A 21669-nucleotide genomic window follows, 5' to 3' on the forward strand; every position below is an offset into this window, starting at 1 on the left:
TCTTTGGCATGTGGGGCCCCAAAGACACACCCCCTCCAATTTGTCAGTCAGGGTGAGAGGGTGCTTCTGTGAGTCAAGAAGCAATGTGGCTGTTTGGGAAGGTGTGAGATCTTTAGCACACAGGAGAGAAGAAAGAGAGTATCAGAGGGACTGGGATCTCAAGGCTTTCAAGAGTCTGTGGGTATTCTTGTACTGGAGTTAACTCAAATAATCTCTAGGACCACTTTGTGGAAGGCGGACTCACAGTTATAGGTAACACCATAGATGCTGAATAATTCAACTACATTTTCTTTAGTCCTGCAAATAAGAGCACCATAAACCTGTAGAAAGACTGATTCAGAGGAAAAGCTGAGTGCAGATCACATAATGTAAAACAGTAATTATGCTGGCAATTACTCATTTTAAAGTCTAAGCAAGCTGGCTTTAATAAACCACAAACCACATATCACCAATACTCTCCTTTTTATTACAATAAAATAGCACTTTCCAGCATGTAATTGCTTTATAGACCTAGAAATAGAATGTTGATGAGATTATTTCCACAGGGTTCAAATATTTATGAAAATCCTAATAATGTTAAAAGTCAAAACACAAACATTTAAAAAAAACACATAAAAGGAAAGTCTCTCTGTTGCTTTTTCTATTGTCTTTAAACCAAGAAGGAAATTGCTCTCACATTTTCTGGTTTCTTCAAATAGGAGCTTCTTATTTGCCATTTTTATAGAAAATTTTTATAGAGAAATTCAGATGGTATATGTCTGGACTATTTCTTAAAGTAACAAGTTTCTTTATAAAGGTGAACCTTTACCAAAGCTTTTTACTAAAAAGCTTCATTATTTAAAGAAAGATGCTGTAGCTGGAAGGAGAGAAAGGGATAAAAATTAAGAGAAAGGAGGACAGAGATGGCTGATGAGTAAAGTGGAAGTAGTAGCCACACAAAGACTAATGTGTAGGCATTTCCAAAATATCTGCATCCGTTTGGTCTGCTGTAACAAAGTACCATAGACTGGGTGGTGTATCAAAAACAGAAATGTATTCTCACAGATGTGGATATTGAAGCTTGAGATCAGGATGCCAGCATGGTCAGATATGGGGGGGGGGGGGGTGTCCTCCTCTGGGTTGCAGATGCTGACTTCCCATTGTATCCTCATATGGTGGGGAGCAGAGAGGAAGCAAGCTCTCTCCTGTCTCTTGTAAGGGCACCAAATCCATTTATGAGGACTCTACCCTCATGACCTCATCTAACCCTAATGACCTCCCAATGACTCCACTTCCTAATACCATCGCATTGAAGGGTAGGATTTCATCATTTGCGTTTTGGAGGGGGCACGTTCAGTCCATAAAACCAAATGTAGCACTCACTCATTCTTTCATTCAACACAATTTAATTAGGGCCTCTTCTGTGCCCAGCATTATTTTTTGGAAGTTATATCAGTAGTTATTCAATTATTTTTTTTTCCAAATTAAATTTCTTATTACATCTCCCCAAGTAAAAAAGATTAAAGAGGTATTTTTATGAAGCTCGGTAAATGTCATAAATTCAAGCTTACAATCTTTATTTTGTACAGTAAATCACCAAGCTGTACAGCCATTTATATGAACCCTAAATTTTGAAATTGGTAGTTATAGAAGTCAGCATCCAATTTATTTTTTGATCCCTCCTTTTTTGTTGTTGGTGGTGGTTACATAATACTGGTATATTTGTAAAAAATCTTGATTCATGTCAAAGAGAAATCACAGTAGAGAACAGTTTCCTTACAGCATGACAGCATGTCTTATAATCGCAGGGTACTCTTCGATTAGAGAGAGGCATAGGAAAGCTTTGATCTGAGGTCTCCACAAAAATGATCTAACCTGGAACTTATTTGTAGGTTCAAAGAGTCATATAATGACTAGAGATATAAGGGTGAGAAACTATCTTTGTCACTCTTGTGGAATTTAAATCTGGCAAAGGCGATAGACTTTAAACAAAATTAATCACACAAACTACTTTTTAATAATCATTGTAATAAGTGCTACAGGATGCTATGTGAGTATGTGACTAGAATGCTGACCAAGACTAGGGATTTAGGAAACCTCCGGATTGGATGACTGGTTGGGTGTGGAAGGCTGGGAAGAGGGAGGTGGAGTCTGAGATGGGGACCCCAGGGTGGAGTAGGTTTGTTACCATCACTTTATTTTGCAGAGCAGGGGCATTGTATGTTTTATCTGCAATATGTTAAAATTTGAATATCATGCTTGAGTGTATTTTATCATATTTTTAATGTACAGCTAAATGATGTATTAAATCAAGAAATTTGACTCACATATGTGGAACCTCTAATGCACTTCTCTGAGATCCTCCTTCTGACACTTTCCCATCAGAAGTCCTTGGGGACACACCAGGGTTAAGTCCAAATCCACCACTATAGCAGGATGCCAGTAAGTCCTAGCTCATTGAGTGCACCTGTGAAATGAAAGCAATATGGCCTACCTCGTGAAGTATTGAGGACTAAATAAAATGAAATGTGAAAGGCATCTTGCTCAATACTTAATAACTAATAGCCATGTAATATGTTACATATCCATTTCCTTATCTCTTTCTTTTATTACTCTGCAAAACACATTAAGTGCCATTTTCTATGTAAAAATATGTAGAATGTGGTATACTCTCAAAAAGTATTAGGAAGGGGGGAAAAAAGCCTGAGAAATATAATACTTCACACTTACTTGGACTGGACACTTTATTCTTTGCAGTACCTGCTCCCTCTGGAAGCAGAATCTATCACTTGTAGAAGGGCCAATGCACTCCCATTTTGCTACCTAGACACTAGTCCATAGTATGCATTGTTAGACATTTGCTTCATGCAATTGGACAGCAGAAACATGATCTGCCACACATGTGTCCCCCTTGTAGGATATTTGATCCTGTCCAAAATGTCCACCTGGTCCATTACAAAAGGTCCTTGGTATTTAGCACTATCCAAAGCATCCATGGAGACATCTGATCCCTGCCAAAATGTCCTTGATCACGTGCCATTACCAGTAGGCTACCAAGGCAAGCAGAGTTATTATTGGCAATACAGCCACAACGCAATTATTAAACGAATAAAACATGAGAGTAATTTCAATGTATTCGTCCTATAAATCAAAATTATAAATAGTTTTGAACCCTGGGATGCTTTCTAAGCGTGGATGTCTTTGACAGAACCAAATATCAAGGACCATTTGGCGTGGACCACATGTCTCTGTGGACATTTGGACAGGACCAACTGTCTGCTGACCCATCAACCCTACTCTATTAAACTGTACTCTCTCTTTCTTGATTCCATGTTTTTCAGATTTATGGATTCAAAAATTGAGTGATGTACACTGCTTACAAATTACTCCTGGATATTTAATGACATCCCACACATAAAGAACTAGATATTCCGATGCTGCGCAACTTCTGTCTCATTTCCCACCAGAGCTCCACACTTTGGATTTAGACTTTGGATTTTGCTGTTGGGTCCCAAAGTCAGGCTCAGTGGATGAAGGAAAGTGACACCAGGCATTCTTCTATTACAGTCTGGTGTCAGTTCACTATCTTTGCGGCTAACATTTATTTGCTCTTCTACTTGGCCCACTTACCCACACTAATGGAGGGGCAAGAGAACTTGCTATCTTAACCCATGCTTTTATTTTTCTTTTCACTTGACTTTTACTGTATGCTGTGTTTGAAAAGTCTGAACTACAGTAATCTGTTTATTTCTGGAACAAGAACAGAAATAAAATGGCAAAGAGATAGGCATATATTTACATGGGAAGCTAGATAGATGCTAGTCAGGTGATAGCTAGATTAGGTAGGTAGATAGGTAGATAGGTAGATAGGAAAGAGGAATGAAGGGAGGAAAGAGGGAAGGAAAGAAGGTTGTAGACAAAATTCTAAAGATGCCCCACCCCCAAGATTCTTCTACCCTAGTTAGCACTAATTTAGGTGCTGTTTTAAGGGATTTTGCAGATGTAATTAATGTCCCATGTGGGTTTGATCTAATCATGGAAACTCTTTAAAGCAGAGAGCTTTCTTCAGCTGATAGCAGAAAAGTATAAATTTGAAGGTTGACGATTAAGTGGGCCACATGAGCAAAATACAGGTGGCTGCAAGGAACAAATAGCAACCTCTAGCTGACAACCAGCAATGGGGCTTCATTCCTAAAACCACTAGAAAAAGAATTCTGTTGATCTTCTGAGTTACTTTGGAATCAGATTCTTTCTCAGAGCCTCTAGGTAACAACCCAGCCTGGTTCACACCTTTTGGTCTTGTGAGATCCTACATATAGAACCTAAGTCCACCCAGACTTCTGCCTACAGAGCTGTGGGCTAAACTTGTGATAATTTGTAACGCAGTAACATAAAATCGATACACATAGACTGACAGAAAGATATCACTGCAATCATTTTGGATTAAATATTAATTGAAATTACTCAGTGACATGTCAGGAAGACTATTTGGTGGTGAGTCCAGATCAAGTATACTCTCCTGGTTATGGCTAGAGAGAGAAGTTATGTTGCACACTTGGTTGTTATTTCTTTCGAAAAAAATTTCAACCCCAGTTTAATATAATGTCAAAGATTCAAAAAAATCATTTTAATAAGTCATTTCATGATGATGGGTTATGCTTTCAAGTAGTTTCTTTCTCGTAGGCTTTTGACTTCTGGGAGGTAATTTAGTTATCTGTCCAGATTCATTACTACTTTAAAAAAAATCTTTCCTAATCACATCAGCCCCTCAAATGGAATGCTTGAAATTATGGAACATTTGAACAACTCAAGGAAATAATAATGGTGGCTAATTCAAGAAATAAAGGCAATTAAAATTTTCAGGAAAAGCATGAGAAGGAAATGAAACTATGATTCACTGCTTGGATCTATTTTAAATCACATTAAATAATCGCAATAATATAAATACTCTTTATTGATTTTGATCTTTTAGAATTAGCTCAGAGTACAGAAAATTTAATTATGATTATGGAACAGAATGTAGATGTTATTGATCTGAATAATGTAAAAGCACAAAAGAAAACATCTCAGAGGCACAAGGCTGGAGAGTGGGAAGAGGAACCCATCTTAGAAATAAGAGGAGCAAGAAGCTATCTGTACCTGATGGAACAAGAAATTAAGATTTAAGTATAACATGTTTCTTAAAATTTAATGCAAGCCAATAGAGAAATTGAACATCTTGATATAACTATATTTCAAAACTGCGGAGGAAAGGTGGTAAGTGGTATAAGTGAGTACAATCATTAACTTTCATCCTGGGGGATAGATAATGTTTCAATTAGTAGAATTTTTACCTTAACTAGAGACACAGCAGTAACTGCTAGAAGAAATAGCTAAAGGTGGTTAATAATGTTGCCTCTGGGAAGTGATGCAAGGAATGGAAAAGAGTTGGGAAGGAAACTATTCTGTGCTTTTTAAAATTTAAAAATAGAAATATTTCAAGAATTCAAAAATTAGATAATAACATAATAAACATCCAAGTATACCCAGCTTTATCATTATTCCATATTTGCTCTAGATATTTTCTAAATAAAAAAATGTTAACATTAAAAAAATTAAAACAAGTGAAATACAATTGAAGAACCCAGTGTACCTCTCTCATCCACTGTCTATGGTCCATCCACAAATTAAAATAGCTTGAGGTTGGTGTTTCATTCCCTTGAATGTTTTGTTTTTCCTTTCACAGGTATACATCCATAGCATTCATGGTATTATTTAGCATGATTCCAAACTTTAAATGACCAGTTTGCCAATATTCCCTTCAACATTATTTATTTGATATATGTTGCTCGACTCCATTTCAGATGTTTGTTTGTTTTGGTATTTAGTATATTTAGCCAAATGAGATTTGCATTTTATGACTATTCTACAATTTATTTATTAATCCTTCCATTAATGGAGACTTGGCTGTTTCCAAATACTATTATACTAGTAAACAATTATGAATATCCTTATAAATCTACTTGTGTATTAATAACATTGTAAGGGTTGTACTAGGCACATAGAGAGTAGGGAATATACACCTTCAACATTATTACATCTTGCCAACATATTACACCTAAAGCAGTGATGTTAATTAAAATTCCTACCAGCCATATATGAGAGTTGCTGTTGCTTCACAATCTTTTCAACTGTTGGCATTCTTGAACATTAATTTTGCATACTTGATGAGGTAAAATGGCACTGCTTTGCTTCATTCTGCCTAGACCTAGTCATCAGGAAGGGTCAGACATTAGAGTTTCCTTCTTTGTGGTTATTCTACTTGTACCCTTTACTCACTTTTCAATTCTGTTGTTTTTTTCTTGGTTATAGGCAGAAATTATCTATACTCAGGACACTAATCCTTTATTGTAAGATACATTTCCAATATTTTTCTAGATTGTCTTTCTACTTGGTTTGTGATATATTTTTAGATAGATATTATGAATTTTAATTTATCCTGATTTATTTATCTCTGCCTTTAAAGTTGATGAGGTAGCTTAAGAAATCTCTCCCTACCCAGAAGTCATAAAATAGTCTCTGATATTTTCTCTTAAATGTTTTAAGTTTTTCATTTTCACATTTAATTCTTTAATCCACATGGAAACTATTTGGGGCCCAGGGTAAGGGAAGGGTCTAATGATGTCCTTGTGCATAACCAGTTATCCTGGCATCACTTACGGACTAGCTAGCCCATTCTCTCCTTCACTGGCTTATATGCTTCCTCTGTCATCAAGTTTCTATGCATGTGAAGGAGGTCTCTAGGCTATTTGTTCTGTTCCAGTAATCATTAGGTCTTCTGAAATAATGATTTTAACCAATATGTAGGTTAACTTTGAAATAATAAATATTAATAAAAATAGAAAATCTAATCTGTTTTTTACTCTAAAGGTAAAGAATTTTCCCTTTTTGCACTGGCTTTGGCAGCACATATACTAAAATTGGAACATACAGAAAAGATTAGCATGGCCCCTTCATAAGGATGACATGCAAATTTGTGAAGCATTCCATATTTTTTGCAGAAAGAGATTAACCAAAGAACTTATATGCACATATGCATAACCCATGGACACAGATAATAGTGCAATAAAGGCCTTGGGTGAGGAGGGTGGGTAGAGGGGGTCAATGGGGAGAAAAAATGGGATATCTGTAATATTTTCAATAATAAAGATAAATAAATAAAAAGGAATTTTCTTTTTGTTTTAAAAGTGCTTCAGTAAAACCATGATTGGCTACTTCTACAAAAGAACTACCCCAAACAAATTACTTTTACCAAGTCACAAAATTGTTGAATGTGCATGCTTTGAAAAATATATTTTATTTAAAACATTGGGTAAATTACTCAGTAGCATAATCTCATCCCTTGGTATAAAATAAAATTTATATATGGGAGGTGTTCACGATGTATTCTTGGAGAGGAGTTATAAACGAGTTCTAATGCATCTATTGGAGCCATTAAGCCTTGCTGGGTAAATAATGTGTGTTTTAAACATCCTTGAATCTATATTTACAGTCATATGATAAATGGTAATGGCTCCAAAGAGAAATGTTAAGATCTAATGGACATTTAAAACAGCACCTCGATATGTATTTATGCAAGGGATCCAAAGAGACTCAAAAGCAGTTTAGTTCTATTTGATCAATGGCGATCAATGGTTTTGAAAGATGTAGAATATTTAGAGTCTATATTTAAAACTCCTATAATAAGAAGGTCTACAAGCTGATGGTTATAAATGTTTCTTTGTAGCTTGGGACAGATGTGGAATTCTGAAAATATCCCATTAACATCACATCAAAAACAGGCCAAGAAAATTTAGCACAGAAAAAGATGACATTTCACAACAGTAAAGTTGTGGTACCAAACAAGGAAAGCTGGCGCATCTTTTTATATCCTCAAATGGATTTTGAGGAGTCATTTTGAAGACAATTTTCTCTAAAAATAATAATTGAAATTTTACTGTTTTGAAAATTCCAATTTGATCTGCTGAATCCTTTAAATGCACTGGGTGTGTGGGGAGGGAGAGGATGCCATAGACTAGAATTTGCATCAGATTCTTGGAAAGCCTTTATTGGCTAAGAGTGACAGGAAACTGTGGGGGACATTTAGAAACTATCTAACAATTGCCTATCAACAGATGAAATAGTCACCTTGATTGATTTGGATGGTAAGCCAACACTTCTTACTCTGAAAATACGACTATTTGACATTCTCACAGTATTAAGATGCAGTGTTGGTGGCTAGTTCTTTCTCTCACTCTCTGTCCACACAACACCACCCCCTCAATCTTCACTCTGGAACAATAGGCACCGTATGCTCTTGCTGGGGTGAGCCTGATATCTCATTGAGTTCAACATATTGAATTCCAATCCAACGGAGTCTATCACCATGAAACTCAAAATTCCATAACTCCAAATCACCCAGGGCTGCCCAATCCATCTGCTCCCTGCTGTATTGATGTTCCAAGTTTGTTCAAGGCTATCACATCAGGAAATATCTACAGAGATACTGGTGTCAAGAAAGATGAATCTGTATTTCTTAGTGTTCATTAGTGTTCATGCCCTAAAACTGTGTTTAATTCTCTCTACGATTTACTTCATTGAAAATCAGTTCAATTGAACAATTTTTCATGAATCTAGGCAGCCCTTACACAATCTCCAACCTACAGATCTCTGAATGAAGAAAAATCAGGACTGGTTCATTCAATAGATCAGAAATGAAATCAGACCACTTCTGGCTTATGTATCTCTGGACAAATGTGCCATATTAGACTAAAGCCGTGGTTGGCAAACTGCAGCTTGGGAGCCACATGAGGCTCTTTGGCTCCTTGAGTGTGGCTCTTCCACACTCTTCCACAAAATACCACATGCAGGCGCGCACGTACAATGCGATTGAAACTTCGTGGCCCATGCGCAGAAGTCAGTATTTTGTGGAAGAGCCACACTCAAGGGACCAAAGAGCCACATGTGGCTCGCGAGCCGCAGTTTGCCGACCACTGAACTAAAGCATCTGTTATCCCAGAACACTGGATTTGTACACAATCATATATTTTATATTCTACTGGGTCAGAGAATCATAAGAAATCCTAACTTCACACAAAGAAGACTAAGTGATCAACTCAATCTATTGCAATATATTTGAGGTCATTCTTTACATAGAACACACCAGAATTTATAAAACAAATAAGATTGATCACAATCTGGATTATAAAATCATAAGGTAGGGATATAAATAAACATGGAGACATAAACAGTAACCCACAGAGTGTGACACAAAATATATTGGAACAAACAAGAAAAGTCTGGAATGAGACACTTAATGAAACATAAATAGAAAATATGTGGGAAGACAGCCCCTGGAAAAGTCCTATGGATATGCAGGTGCTTAATTAATGATTCAAATGGTGGCTTAATAAGGAGACATGTTTAGAAGTTAGGAGAAAGAAATATATGTATGCACAGTAAAAACCAAGAGGTTCACAGAAGGACATGAACTGACAAAAGCTAGAGAGAATTAAGACAGGCAAAGATGAGGACCATATTGTCATATTTCTTATATTCTTATTTTCATACAGAGACTTAGTAAATGTATATATTTCCCACAAATAAAATGATTTATTTCAATGTTAAAATGTGTCTTTATTATTGTTATTTTATTACCATATATTACTTTATTAATAAGTTATAGATATAGTTAGGAATTTATCATTAAAGTGCTTAGTTACTTTATTTTCACTATACAAATATCTGGTGTTCTGGCTGGCCAGGCTCTGAGAAGTTGGGAGAATGGGTCATTCAGGTCATTAGGAGATAGAAGCTGAAGTGTGGTCAACAGGTCTAGACAGGTCAGGCGGAGGTTACTGGTCAGTGCAGGTAAAGATCTAAGAAAGAAAGTGTGGGACATAGGCTGCTCACCTTCCTTTGGACTGGGCAGGTTACATACCAGGCAGGAGCAGATGTAGGACAGACTTAGATGAACGGAAAATGTTTGTTGGTGAGACCAGCTAAAGACCAGTCAAGGTATGAAAACATTGAGAAGGTGAGAGAAATGTGTTATTCTGATACCAGTGTGGGGTTCATCCCAGGTCCAACTGGTTAAGTTCACTCTTGTTTCACCTTCAAAAACAGGGGCTGTTTATTTTGGGCAGAGGTAGATGTATTTAGATTCCTAATTATAAATTATCCGCAATTCTCCAGGAGGCCCTCACCACCACTAGAAAAACATTTCTCTGTGCCCCATCAGGGGTCTCTCAGCTTGGATTTGTGAAGGGCTGTTGCCTGGGAGGCAGCACCTGCAAGAAGGTGGAGTGTGACCTGGGTCCCACTGCAATGGAGTCAACCTGCTTCTCTTCATGGCAAAAGTGGGCTGAAGGTGGGACTGTGCCTGATGTAAGTATTTAATAAACATTAGTTGAATAGCATATGAAAAAGTAACTATCTGCCTAATCTATGTATTTATTGCAGACTAGAGGCCCGGTACACGGATTCATGCACAGGTGGGGTCCTTCGGCCTGGCCTGCAGGGATTGGGCTGAAACCAGCTCTCCGACATCTCCTGAGGGGTCCCAGGTTGTGAGAGGGCAGTTCTCGGGTGATGCACCCCGGAATCGGGCTCCCTCCTCTCTGGTTCCAGGTGCATCCCCGAGAACCGCAGATGCCAAGTCACCACAGCTTGGCAGCTCCTGTGTTAAGCGTCTTCCCCCTGGTGGTCATTGCGCATCATAGCTACTGGTTGGGCGGTTGGAAGGTTGGACAGTTGCTTAGGCTTTTATATCTACAATAATAAAAGCATAATATGCTAACTAGACCAGACATCCCTCTGGACGTCCTTCCAGATGACCTTCCCGATGACCTTCTGGACAAAGCCCCAGTGGCAGGGGCTGAGGCAGAGGCGGCCACCACTGCAGTGGTGGGAGCTGAGCCACTTGCACGAATTTCGTGCATCGGGCCTCTAGTATATAGATAATATCCCCATTGTTATTTGCATTTACCTGAGAAAGGCCAAGGCCAGATAGAGCCCAATTTTATCACTTTCGTCCCTGGGACCCGAAGCAGCAGCTCTGGGTGGGCTGTGCTCAGGAAGCCTTGCTGCTGAGTGCAGCTTTCAGGGGTGACCCTTCAGGCTGAACTCTGCTGCCTCAGGTCCCCAAATGAGTGAGACCAGTTCAGGCTGGGTCTGCACTATGTGTTTATATCTATATTTATTGTTAGATAACACTGCTTAATACTTTGTCTCCCTTTAGCTGTTCTTTTATCCATTTTCAAAATTTTGAATCATACATTTAGTGGGCTAATTTAATATAGTGATAAAATTAGAATAACAGTCATTACAATAGACATTAATACCACTAAGCGATTATTTACTATGTACACTAGAACTATTTCAGTTATCATACCCACCTTACCTCTCTAAGTGATTGAGAAGCAGCACAGAATTGCAGTTAAGGACAAGGACTGTATACTCAGATACAAATACAGCTTTACCACTTAGAGCCCTTTGAATTATAAATTATTTTCTTACAGCTTCTCCAAGTTACAAAACGGTAATCATAATAAGAAAAATGGAGCTTTCTATTTCAGTTTACCACTTCACATAGATATTAAAATTAAAGAGTATCTTATAATGCTTCACCTTCAGCAATCTATTTGACATTTATTGATTGCTTACTGTCTTAGCTCGGGCTGCTATAACAAAGTACCATAGACTGGGTGGCTTAAACAACAAACATTTATTTCTTACGGTTCTGGAGGCTAGAAGTCTGAGATCAGGGTGCCAGCATGGTCAGGTTCTTAATAAGGACCCTTTTCCTATTACACAGACAGCCACCCACCTGCTTAATCTTACATGAAATCTCTCTCCTACCTCTTCTTATAAGGGCACTAATCCCATTCACGAGGACTCCACCCTCAGGATCTAATTACCTCCTAAACGCCCTATCTCCTAATACCATCAAACTGAAAATTAGGGCTTGGGCATATGGATTTTTGGAAGCATAAACATTTAGTCCATAACACTTATCATTGGGTGGGAATCCACAGTTACAAAGATGAATAAGACACAATTCCTACCCTGAAAGAAACCATAGTCATGAGCAGTGTGTTTGTGTGCATGACAGTGAGAAAAAATAAATAGGAAACAGAGACTGAGAGAGCATTGGGAGAGAGAGAGAGAGAGATTTTTTCTTCCATCCTTTCTTTCATCCTATCAACAGCTGAACAGCATCTACTTTGTAACAGTGGCTTCTGAATGCAATGTTTACTCATTGCCGCATATACTGTGAAGTAGCAAACATGTAAGCAAGAGTTCTGGAAGGATCTCTGGCTGCTGTTTTCTTGAACTCCTGACACCAGCACTTAGTGTTTTCTGTAGGATGACTGAAAGGTTCAGAAATCCAATATCCCTAGAAGTTATTTCATTAGATTTTCTAACTTTAAACCCATCTGGAATGCTCTTATTCCTTTGCAATTCTTATTGACTGACACTTATTATGCCATCAGCAAACCTCGCTAATTCCAGCTCTTCTTTTAGATCATTAATGGTCAACAGAGGACCTGAGATGGTTCACTATTAACTTCTTTTTATTCAGAGGACTTACATTGAATATGTTTCCTTTGTTTTTCACTGCATGCTTAGCTTGGGTCTCTACAGGAAAAAGAAGAGAGTGAAATAAATAAATTTGAATCCTTCCAACATTCTTCCTACATGTACATGGGCCCTGGGATTGTCAGGGCATCTCTATGTGAACTAAGCACAGAAAGCAAGGCAGAAAATATTCAGTCTATCTGGCTCCCAGTGCACATATATAAAAAACCATGAACCACGGCCACAGTCTGAAGGTACTTGGAGCTCAGTTCTCCAGGATCATTCCTCAGGCTTAGGCCTGACTGGATGCATCACAATGTCTCAGGGAGGCTTGAAAATTCAGATCCACGGCCCCACCTCTAGAGAAACTGATAGTGTAGATCTGAAGTAGAGCTCAGGATTTAATTTTTTAAAAGATGCTCAGCTGATTCTAACGCAAACCTAAGTTTAAAAACTGTTGTTATGGAAAGCTTTCAACATCTCTCCATTGCTCAAAAGTAGTAATAGTTGGAATGAGAAGAAAAATTATTTGTTGGTGCAGCCAGAACTACTGAGCCACGTGAGCATTCAGAACAGGCTAATAATTTGTCACTCCTCTAAACTAGTAGGCACTCTAGACTACAGTCATGAAATATTGTTCTGTTACAAAACAACAACATTTATATGTGGGAGTGTTTACATAGGGATGGCAGGAGATGGGTTATTGGTCAGCCTATGACTTCCTTGCCTTGAGACATTCAGCCCTGGTCCCAAACTCAACCCTCGACACCCCACCCCACCCCCAATCTCCCTGTAATCCCCAGCAAAACAAAAGCTTTGCAATTAAATGAGTTTACTTTCCTAAGAAGAAATTGACCTGACCATTAGTTATTATCAAGTTTGTCTCTTGGGAGCCCAGTCACCAGCTACACTTAACCTACATGGTACTTTTCCTGCTTAATATAAGATCTTTCCTTGCTGTTAAATTTCCAGTGATGTTTTAGGTTTCAGAGGGGGTGGGTTTTTTTGCATGTTTTCATGTCTTTTTTGTTTGGAGACCAGGCTATTAACAGCTCTGCCTGCTCTTCAGTCCATTTCCAAATGTAACACATAAACCCAAAACCAGCTTCCAGGGACTGCCCACTCGTTTTCTGGCGGATGATCCTGGACAAAGAGAAGCATGCCCATTTCCTCTCTGCTCTGTGGGGACAAACTTATTAAAAATGTGAGGTTCCTTATTTGTAAAGAGTAAACAGACAACTCAAGATTACATTTTGTGGAAAGTCGGGTGAGGAAAGTAATCAGTGGATTAGTCCAAAAGAAAAGATCCCTAGATTAGTCTGGACTTGGCAAACTCTCATATTAAAAGCAGAGACATAGCCAGATGTCTAGGAGGGAAAGAGGAAAATAGGGTGAGAGCTAGTGAGAAGTGTCATTGTCACCTTCCTTTGGGTGGAATACACAAGAGTTTAATAATGAGACTTATGGTAAAAGATTCGGTGAGACCATCGTCACCTGTCCAGGTGTGCAGAGCACCCGTAGAGGGGATAGAGAAATGCTTACGTGAATTGCTGGAGCTTCAAGCGGGCTGGGTTTCTGCCTACCTGTAAGGTTTCCCGTGCACTGCAGGTAAGAGTTTGCTGTGGGGGAAAAATGTGCATAAAGCAGTTCCCTGAGGATCTAAGTCATGGAGAAGAGATGAGGTTCAAACTGAAGGCCACCCACCTTCCAGTTTCACTTGTGGGCTCATGGAAGAGCTGTCAGCATCTGGGTGCGAGGGAGAAACATTAAGAGGTTGGGATGCCCAAGTGAGTTGGTTCCAGTACCTTTTTGCAGAATGTGTATGTAACTTCTGATTTAAGACACTCTCAAGAAGGAAAACATGCTAAAATGCACAGTATTCCATAAAATATATTACCTATAAGAATTTGAGTAAAAATCACATTGAGAGAAGAGTTCAGTTGAATCATTATGTTGACCACTTTACCCTTCTAAAAGTTATCCTTATGTTGGTTCATTATGCAATTTTAAAAGTCCCAAGAAGTTATAGGGCAGTGGTTCTCAACCTGTGGGTCACGACCCGTTTGGGGGTCGAACGACCCTTTCACAGGGGTTGCCTAAGACCATTGGAAAACACATATTGAATATATAATTACATATTGTTTTTCTGATTAATCACTATGCTTTAATTATGTTCAATTTGTAATAATGAAAATACATCCTGCATATCAGATATTTACATCACGATTCATAACAGTAGCAACGAAAATAATTTTATGGTTGGGGGTCACCACAACTCTGACCAACAAAGAATCCAGGAACCATGCTGCCCAGGGGTACACCAGGTGTTCCAGTCCAAAAATCACGTATCAGAAATATTGCTTCTACATAGATTCAATAATCTCAATATCTGGTGTTTGCTCCTGATCAAATCATACCTTGCTAATTTATAATTATCTTGCCACTGGAGGCATCCACATCAATCTGACTGATCTAACTACTGATGTTTTCCCTCGGCAAGATGTTGAGGACAGACTGGTTTGGGAATGAGTCCCATACACTATCCAGATTAGACCCAGAACTTGTATGAAGAACCGAAGGACTTCTGGGCTGGGATTTATTATGGAGACAAAGGGCAGACACTGTAGGAATGCAGGTGCAGAATACTATCTGATGTGTATGAGAGATAGGCTCACTGTATGCTATTATAACCCACTGACCTCTGTTTACTTTGGGGCAGGTTGTAGAGTTGCTTGAGATATTTAGGGCAGATTACAAGTGCCTACCTAGAACTACTTTGAGGGCAGGAACTAATACCAGCATGTTTAAGCCAAATTCTTTTATAACAGAAGATATACTATAGCATCCTTTAAGTGCCCCAGTAGTGAAGTAAATAATCCCAACAAACAGCAAACAGAATATAATAGAACGATTGCCAATGAGTAGTGGTAACACTGATGCCTGAGAATTTGCTGCATTTTCTTTGTTATCCCTACTGTAGACGTGTGAAAATATTTGCAGCGATTTTATGCTGAACATAAAGCAAGCGCTCAATCAAGCTAAGTGCCTCTGATGAGAGCATAACATTATTTTCATTCTCCATTTTTAATTAGGATGCACTAGAAAATTACAGGTTGGTTACTCTTCTCACAACCTTAGCAGATGCAGATGAGCAGAGCTGCTTTGCAGGTTAACACTAAAAGTTCTCAGTGCCATTTGTTAAATACAGTTCTAAAGCAAGCCAAGTAAAAGAATCAACGATGGAGGATGCCAATGTCAATAGATCATTTAGGAAAGTTAGTCTTTAGTGGAAACTATCTCATAGATATGCATGGCTTGTTATTTGGAAGCAGAAACTCTGGTAACAGAGCTTATGCGCTGTATTAGAATTTGATTTTAATGTGAATGTAAGCAATGCCGAGAGCAAATATTTTAAAACTGGGAGAGACTGGACCTCAAAGATCCTATAGTTGAATCATTGTATTAGACAAAGAAAGAAGTCTCAAATAGTTGAATGGGCTACCTAAAAGCCAAAGACACAGAGAAGAAAATAAGAGTAGTACCTTCTATAGTTTAAAAATACTTTCCAGAATATCATTCCTGTTGTGGAAACTGAGACTCACAGATTTTTATTGACTTGCCCAAGTCATTTACACCCTTCATTTCGCACTCCCTTTGCTCCATATCTAGCTAATATGTCTTGTGAACTTGAATACTCATGGTAGGGAGAGATTTAAAAGCCCCTCTAAGAAATTCAAATCCAAAGATTTAAAAGCCCCTCTAAGAAATTCAAATCCAATGATCTTTGTTTTATTTCTCTTGGACACTTTCTGAAATTAAAAGATTGAATACCCCAAATTTCTTTTATTTTTTCAGTTAATTCTCTCCTGAGCATAATTTTTTCATTGCTTTTCAGAGAGTGGGGGGAAGAGAGAGAGAGAGAGAGAGAGAGAGAGAGAGAGAGAGAGAAAGAAAGAAAGAGAGAGAGAGAGAGATTGATATAAGAGAGACACATGGACTGGTTGCCTCCCACATGTGCCCCACTAGAGGTGGGGAGTGAACCTGCAACCCAGATGAGTGTCCTTGACCAGGAATCCAACCTGGAGACCCTTCTGTCTGTGGGCTGACCCTCCAACCACTGAGACACACCGGCCAGGGCAAATCTCCAAGTTTCTTTTTTCTATATATACAAGCAAATGATTTGTTTTATAGATTTGCAGGAGAGAAGTAGACAGCAGGTTTGATACAGCTGTGCTGGTGCCCAAGCTGGTATCAGCAAGAAAGAAGTGGGCTATCCTCATTATGCCCTCATAGTTTCAATATTAGATCTTAAAAGTGAGGTAGGAATGTGTTTTATTGGTTAATATTATTGATGTGGCTCATCTGTGTACTCATTGGCAGTACTTCCTTTAAAAAGTACCAACTGAACTATCTGGAAATGTCCTCAAAGGGCCATTCTGAACATGAAACCACCAGAACACTTTGTCTGAAAGACTATGAATACAGGCAGAAAAATCATAAATAAAGCAGATTCCTTTTGCATTATCTTGCTGGGATGACTGCAGAGAGCTTTTGACATGAAGGGAATGTACTTAATGGTCTCTTCTACATTTATGATTCTTCCCTACAACTAAAATAAAACAGACAACCAATATTGCCTCTAATTTACTTCACCTAGACATTTAATTTCGTAGCTATAACACAGCCATTCTTACTATTCCTCTGATCATCTTTCTCTTCACATTCTCTCTGTTCATCTGTTAGCGAAATCCAATGATAATCTTGATCCAGCCTCTACTCTTAAATCCATTGCCTATACTATATATTGTTTTCTTTGCTTAGAGGTAATTCTTGCATCTTTCATATCTCTGTCATTAAATTATACATAATTTGGACATGGGGACCTCTTTTTTATTTCCAAGAGCCCAGTATTCAGTAAAGTGCTCTGAGTATTAAATTTTGATTGACTTTCCTTCCCAGCTCTGTCAGTTTCGTATATCAGATTTAATTTTTATTCCCAGAAAAACAAAAGAAAATCTAAAGCAAGTTAAATATATGTATTTAACCACTTCCAATCATTATTTAAAATCCAGCCTCTTCTAGCTTTATCCTTAAATACCATAATTAGGATTTGTCTATACATAATGTAGAATCTCAATGAGCTACCACATTATTTGATGAGTCATTCTCTGCAGCTTCAGACCAGTAATTAACATTTCACCTGTCTCAAATTGCGCGTAGTGTCTTAGATGAAATGAAAACAAAGTGAAAGGCTGGATTTAATAATACACCATGCCAGTTGTCATGATAGAAATGTTGTGACTCTGGTAAGTATAGTACTTCTTTTGTTAGATGGTAATTTTGATTGACAGATCCACCCAACTATTTAAAATAGCTGATTATTATCCTACATCTTTCTTCTCCCATATTCAGTTAAAATAAAATTGTTCTGCTTATTATGATGATCCAACAACTCTGTAAGTAAACCATCACCCTTAAATTGTGACCATGTCATTCCAGAAGGTAAATTTCCACCAGCTCCATTGTTTCTTCTGGTGAACTAAAATAGGACCCTGACATTCAAATGCCCTTGTCTTACAGGAGTAAGGAATTTACACTCATTAAGTCATTATCTAGCTTAAACCCAACAAAATAAGAGTGAATCATTCACTCTGGGGAAATGTGTCATCTATTTTAGGCCAAAAGGAAACAATTTTGCAGATGACCTTTCCCAGTGTAACAAGCAGTCCCTTTGGAGCAGGGAGGAATTAAGACATCATCTTCCTTACAGTGGATAATTTTTCTTCCTCTCATACACAGACCCAGATATGGTAAGATGTCAAGCAAGGGACCCAAGTTGTTTCTTTTTACTTTTAGGGCTAACAAATTTATTAGTTTAGGTTTCAAATATTAAGATAAAAATCAGTATTCGAAAAAAAAATGTTGACAATGTACATGAGGGGCTGTTCAAATAAAAAGAACTGATTTAAAGCTTTGGTGAGGTCCTGAGCGAAGAAGGTATGTCTTAGGGTCATACAAATGAAAAATAGTTTAGAGGCCCCTGGACTGCCAATAAGTTCAATAGGATGCAGCAAAAAGTACTGTCACCAAAAAGGCTAATGCAATCTTAGTCCACTGCTCATTAGAAATAAAGTATTTAAAAGGTCTTATGTAACAAACCTGCATGATTCAGTACTGAGTAGGCCACAAATGGTGTTTTCTGTTTGTTTTTGTGTATCATACTTAAAAAGCATGAAAAAGGTATTACACCAGAGAATATCAGAGTATAATATAAAAACACTCCCAAAATAAGTAAACTAACCCATCATTTCACTGTCCAAAGATAACCACTAGCTAGTGGAACCCTGTTATCAAAACCATTTTCCCTCCCGGTTTTAGTGTAAAGGCATTGTACTGTTGTCTTCAAGCATGCATGGTTGCTGATGAGCATAACCTAAAGGGAGAGAAATTTTTTTCCTGGCCAACATAAAAAAGAATGTTAAAATTAAAACAAATTAAAAATAATAATGAAAAAATAAATTAAGAAAAAATAACAATAGTATCCTTAGATGAAATGGGCTTTCTCGTCAGTAGACCTGTTTAAGCAAGTAGCTGGTATGCTATCAAGCAGTAAATAGCTGAGCTGTTGAGCCAAAAAAGCTCCCAACTCAGAGCTTCTAGGAAGATGTTGTTTCTGTGCAGATGTGTGTGTGTGTCTGTGTGTGTGTGTGTGTGTGTATGTGTATGCCTTATTTTGATAAAGTTGTTTTTCTCCATAAGATTTAAAACTATGTGCAGAGAAAGAAGATATGACTGCCTGCAGCTATGAGAAGGATATTACTGCTTAAGCTCACTTGCTTTTAGGGTTTTAGGTCTGTGGGTTATAAATGGCTGCTGAGGGCAGCAATGAATGTGTGTTAAGGGTCATATCTCGGCCTGTGTAACTTTAATTTAAAGATGAGTCTGTGTGACAGGGCTGGAGCCAATTTCCAAATGAAAGATGTTCAGAGATTGAGAATGTGAATATGAAAGCAGTTGTTCTGGCTTTAACCTCCATGAGGTCACACACACTAGCTCTGCCTAATTTTCCCCAAGTTGTGCTTAGAGCCAATCATCATTTTACCTTGAAAATAAATAGTTGAAACAATTTGGAGTATGCAGGAACTCCAATGCAATTCTAAAGAACCTAGCTAATTTTTTAAAATTTTATTTTATTTTATTTTTTACATTGCTTTCTATCCTCTCTATGCCCTCGTCAACCTCCACCCACTCTAACTAAATATTTTTGACACAACAAAATCACATATATCTGACATTAGAGAGGTTGTTATATACTCAATGATAAGGCTGGGATCTGTTTCCACATTAAAAAACACACACACACACACACAAAAACACACAGGTTAAACAGAACAATAAACTTTACAAGCAGTCTTACCGACATAAAAGTGAAGTAATATATGAAGGGTCAATTTCATCTTAGATAATTAAAAAGAAATTATGAATTAGGATTGTGGATGGATATCAAATCTTGAGTGTCATTGTACCTGAGTATGAAACTTCATTTTTCAAATAGGGATTATTATTTGGCCACAAATGGCGTTTTCAAGCACAGATTCCAACATGGGCTTGGTAAATATAGACCAGCCCTCAAATAGCACATTTGACAAAGCACCAGTCTAACAACATCTCTCCTCCTACACAGTAATTTTTGAGAGTAGTAATTAGATTTACATAATTCTGAATACAGACATCAGATAAATAAAACACAAAAGAATTAACAGGAGACTGGAATTAGTAAATAAGTGAATGGAAAAATATACATTTTTGCTTACGAATTTTACCAATAATAGCTATGCCAGAAAAAGAAAGAAATGAAAAATGAACATCTGTTATTCCATGAAACATTATTAATATTCATATAGAAATAGTTGCTCCTGAATCATTCAGTATGGCATCTTAATGTAGTTTAATTATTTCCATCTTCAGGATTTGCACAAGCTCTCTGAAAGCAATCTGTGATTAAAGCTCCCAACAGATTCAGGAATCTGTAGTCATCCCAATAGTGGCAAGCATCCTTAAATATACTATGAAATAAGCCCCCAAGGCTACACAACCCTGCAGAAATAACGAAATTATTTCTTTCCTAGAAATACCTGTTTGAATGAATCTAAAAATTTCAATCATAGCCGATTATTGGATGAACAATGTTTAGCAGTCCAAGTATTAGTCTTTTTCTAACTCATGATAAACATGAGTTAGTTCAGTGAGGGCAGTTGAAGTAAAAGTACACTGTATTTAGGCTTAGACTCAAGTCCAAATGCTATTTCTCTCACTTGCAAGCTGTGTGACCTTGAGTTTACATTGTTTCACTTCTCCCATCATTTTTCCCAATATAGAGTTAAAATATTAATACCTATCAAATGGCGGTTAATTAGAATAAGATTTAAATGAGAGGAAATAGTCCCTTGATTAAGAGCAGATATCCACGTAAGAGTTAATTTCTTTAGATCACACATCCATCAAATTTATTATTTTTCTTTAAAATCTTCTCTCTGCTGAGTTAGTATTCAGGTTGTTCCAATAATATAGGATGAGAAAAGGTGAAGAAAAGAAGAAAAAGGGAAATAAAAATAGTGAGAAAAGAGAGGAAAGGAAAGAAAAACTAAGAGTTGCCTGAGCTGGCTAGCAATTTCAAAATATGCCAGGCCAATCTTGCTATCTTACAAAGTAAAAAACTTAAATTAAAATATATTTATTTCAATTCCAACCAATTATTCCCTCCTTCTGTTCTCTCTATATGCCTACCAGTTGTAAGAAAAGATACAATGGGGTTCCTTCATTGACCAACAATTTGAGAAACTATGGAGTTCAGATGAGTGAGGGGAGGGGCATATGGAAGCATGCTACCAGTCTTACAGTTAGCAGCCCACTTTAAATCCCTTATCTGCAGTAGCCTGTCACCAGAGCAATCATTTACACATGGCCCTCTGACAACTTATCAATCACAAGACAGCTGCAAATTAAATATTTTGGCTGAAAACACCCCCTCCTTATGTCAGGACACATTAATTTGAAATAAACATTTTGCTGAGATGTGAAATGAAGCAGATC

The 21669-nt window shown here is 37.6% G+C and overlaps 1 protein-coding gene and 1 non-coding gene across 2 annotated transcripts in view; one reads left to right on the plus strand and one right to left on the minus strand.

The window, feature by feature from the left end:
- The window catches only part of HS6ST3 (heparan sulfate 6-O-sulfotransferase 3), a 661903-nt gene that overhangs the window by 94047 nt on the left and 546187 nt on the right, over positions 1-21669 (minus strand). The gene's annotated exons all lie outside the window — the stretch shown is intronic.
- Positions 6909-7014, plus strand: LOC111826264. Its single transcript, XR_002829548.1, has one exon. It is a non-coding gene; the product is annotated as a U6 spliceosomal RNA (small nuclear RNA).

Source organism: Myotis lucifugus, unplaced genomic scaffold (assembly GCF_000147115.1).
Source record: "Myotis lucifugus unplaced genomic scaffold, Myoluc2.0 scaffold_64, whole genome shotgun sequence".
Classification (NCBI taxonomy): domain Eukaryota; kingdom Metazoa; phylum Chordata; class Mammalia; order Chiroptera; family Vespertilionidae; genus Myotis; species Myotis lucifugus.